The sequence below is a fragment of the Oryx dammah genome, unplaced genomic scaffold (assembly GCF_014754425.2).
Source record: "Oryx dammah isolate SB20612 unplaced genomic scaffold, SCBI_Odam_1.1 HiC_scaffold_28, whole genome shotgun sequence".
In the NCBI taxonomy this organism is placed as follows: Eukaryota; Metazoa; Chordata; class Mammalia; order Artiodactyla; family Bovidae; genus Oryx; species Oryx dammah.
In genome coordinates this window covers 81,053,925-81,057,472 of record NW_024070212.1, presented here as the reverse complement: position 1 = coordinate 81,057,472, position 3,548 = coordinate 81,053,925, and the positions used below count along the sequence as shown (strand labels likewise).

The 3,548-nt window shown below is 37.9% G+C and overlaps 1 non-coding gene across 1 annotated transcript; it reads right to left on the bottom strand.

Annotated features, from left to right (window-relative positions):
- Window positions 1–1,930: 1,930 nt before the first annotated feature.
- On the bottom strand, window positions 1,931–2,033 carry LOC120857105. Its single transcript, XR_005719584.1, has one exon. It is a non-coding gene; the product is annotated as a U6 spliceosomal RNA (small nuclear RNA).
- Between the last annotated feature and the right edge of the window lie 1,515 nt (window positions 2,034–3,548).

Here is a 3,548-nt window from a genome sequence, read left to right as displayed (position 1 = left end):
TCAAAACATTTCCATCATGAACATCAAAAACATATGTTTGCATAAGTTAACATGCAAAGCACTCCAAAAATGCCTAGCACACTATAAGCATTATTTAAATATTCACTTTTAATATTAGGAACAATTCCAAGATAATAAACTAAAGTGATAAAATGGTTTTATCAGAAGATGCAATGTGTTTATGTAAGTATTTATAATTAGTATTGTTCTGTCTAATTTTTATTATTGTTGTTATGTACCTTTAACACTAATCTGATGTCACAGGCACTCTGCTGAGCAATTCCTAAGCATTGCTTATCTAATCCGCTCAACATTCCCCATAATAGATGAGGAAACTAAGACATAGAGAACAAAAGGGACTTGTCCAACAATCAGCCAACTTGAACCACAGTGTATCCTACTTCAGACCTCTTATATCACTTTATTATACATTTTACAACAGTCTAAAGCTGCTGCTAACAAAAATGCACATACAACAGAATGATGGAAAAAAAGTATCTGGGAAGGGGGCCAATGATTGAGACTGGAACCTGGGTTAATAAAGTTATTGCATTAAGCATTAATTTAGAGCTAAGCTTCCCAGCAACCAAAGCCAAACAGAACATGCAATGTGTCATATAGTATCTGATTTTAAGAAACAAGCCATGCTCTGTCTTCTCTCACTCTGAACCTGATGTACTCCTACTCATTTATTCATCCATAAAAGCTAGTAAATATCTACATTTGCCAGACACTTTTCAGTCCTTCAGAAGACACAGTAGTTCCTGACACCAAACTGTCAGCTAACTTTACATTGTGGTTTTTCATAGGACAGATATGGGGTGAACTATTGAATAATGTCTTCATGAAAGCTGGTGGAAGAGCTGCATGATCATCTGAGTGGCCCCTTTTGGTGCCAGACCTCAATAAAGGCAGGTAGCAGCATATTCAATCCATGGGTCCTGGTAGGGCTAGGTACCTCAGGGCTCTTTGCATGACTATGAACTGTTATGATCTATTCAACTGAAAATAACCTATGATGCCATTGTATAAGACAGTGCATTGTTTTACTTGACTTGAAACTGCAAAAGGAGTAGCAGGTCTAAAGATTTAAGAGGAAATTATGGAAGAAATTGAAATTTTTTAAACGTTGAATTCATCTATTGAGGTAATATATTTTCCTGAAAATTGGGGAAAACTAGATTTCAGGAATAGACTATCTTGATACAGCCATAGAAAAGTAATGATCATAAAATAAAATTACAAGTGAGAGGATAGAGCTCTTTTTTCTTTTCTTTAAAAAAAATTTTATTAGAGTATAGGTGATTTATAATGTGTTAATTTTAGGTGTATAGCAAAGCAAATCAGTTATGTTGTTGTTGTTTAGTAGCTAAGCCTTGTTCAACTCTTTGCAGTCCCAGAGAGCCCCACCAGGCTCCTCTGCCCATGGAATTTCCCACATAAGAATATTGCAGTGGGTTGCCATTTCTTCCTCTAGGGGATCTTCCTGACCTAAGGATCGAACCCATTTCCCCTTCATTGGCAGGTGGATTCTTTACCACTGAACCACCAGGGAAGCCCCAGATCAGCTATGCATTTACATGTATCCACTTTTTTACTTTCCTTTGTTTAATTTTTATTTTTAAAAAGTTTTATTGAAGTATATACAATGTTGTGTTAATTTTCAGGTATACAGCAAGGTGAATCAGTTACGCACATACATGTATCTATCCTTTTTCAGATTCCTTTCCCATATAGTTATTATAGAACACTGAGTAGAGTTCCCTGTGCTGTACGATAGGTCCTTATTTGTTATCTGTTTTATATGTATAGTGTGTATATGTCAATCTGAATCTCCCAGTTTATCTCTACCCCACTGCCTTTCCCCCTGGTAACTGTAGGTTTGTTTTCTACATCTGTGACATTATTTCTGCTTTGTAAATAAATTCATAAAAATACGGAATGCTTCACAAATTTGTGTCCTCCTTGCGCAGGAGTCGTGCTACTCTTATGTATAATTCCAATTTCAGTATTTGTTCTGCCAAAGCAAGCACGAGGACAGAGCTCCTTGATGTCTCCCTTGTTGCCCATGGGAGTGTGGCTGAAGTTCGGGGGTCAAAGCAGGGAATGAGGAGCCAGGACCATGGGTTGCTGCCTTCTAAGTCCCTAGGATGGGAGAAAGGCATCAGCCCTGACAAGTCAGCCTGCTTCCATAGAATGAATTCCCTGCTGTGCCATAGGCTAGGTATTCTATTAATATTTCTTACTCTGCCTCGGAGCCCAAAGGGAGCAGGCTAATGTGCTTTCTGTATTTCGAAGACAGGGTAGCTTAATGCAGCATATCCCAAACTTCGATGAGGAAAAATCTTCGCTGGCAGCATACCTATTAACGTCTCCAGGACAATGTTCCTCGTGACATGCTGATCTAATGTGAGTGTATGTGAATAAACTCTGGCCAATGTTCAAGATATGGGAAATAATCCTCATATTATCCTTTCATCTTGCTTTCAATTGTGGACGTTGGTTTTTCTTCAAACAGGCCTTCTGACTCACCGAAGCTCTTTGTGCAAGTAGATATGTTTGCATTTCAAAGTCTACATTTCCCAAGAAAGCTAAGTTCTGAAAACATATTTTGCTGTGATAAAGACTTTTATGGATTATAAAGCTAAACAAAAAGTACAATAAATTTAAAAGTTCTTTCTTACCATGAATTTAGCCACACCAAAAAAAAAAAATATTGATACAATCTTGTTTGCCTATGAATCCACTGGGCAATGACATAACCAATACATTTTTTGAAAAATACATGTAGATATACATATGTGGGGGGCTTCCCCGAGGATTCAGCAGTTAGAGAATCTACCTGCCAATGCAGGAGACACAGAACACACAGGTTCAGTCCCTGGATTGGGAAGCTACCCCGGAGAAGGAAATGGCAACCCACTCCAGTATGCTTACCTGAAATATCCCATGGACAGAGGAACCTGGCAGGCTATTGTCCAATGGGTCGCAAAGAGTTGGAAACTACTGAATGACTAAGCATACACACACATACATATTTGGATGCGTTAGTGGGTAGTAACTATACTTCAGGAATATTAACTATTCTTCTCCCATGGGGTGACTTTGACAAATCATTTCCTATGTATATTTCAATCTCGCCATCTAACAAATGAAGGTGTGGAATTACACTGTTTTTAATATTTCCCCAAAGATGAGAATCCCTGGGAGTAGTGGTTAAACATTGAAATTACTAAACCCTATGTTTGAACTTCTGATTAAATGAATTTAAGTTGCTTGTTCATTTTTTTGTTTGCTTGCTTATACTCTTTGCTTGTTCATTTGTTTCTTTTTAAACAAAGGCTCTAGGTCTTTATCTTCGAGGAAGTTGAAAACTTGATTAGATGACTCAGGGACTTTCCATCTCTGTCATTCTGTAACTCTATAACTCAGTGAGGTAGAAGATCCATTAGCCCCCTCACTGGAAGCTACTGAGATTAAGATAAGACCTTGGGAAAGTTCTCTTTCTTAGGTTCTCCCCCATGAGGAGTGGCATCCAGGTAAGTTTG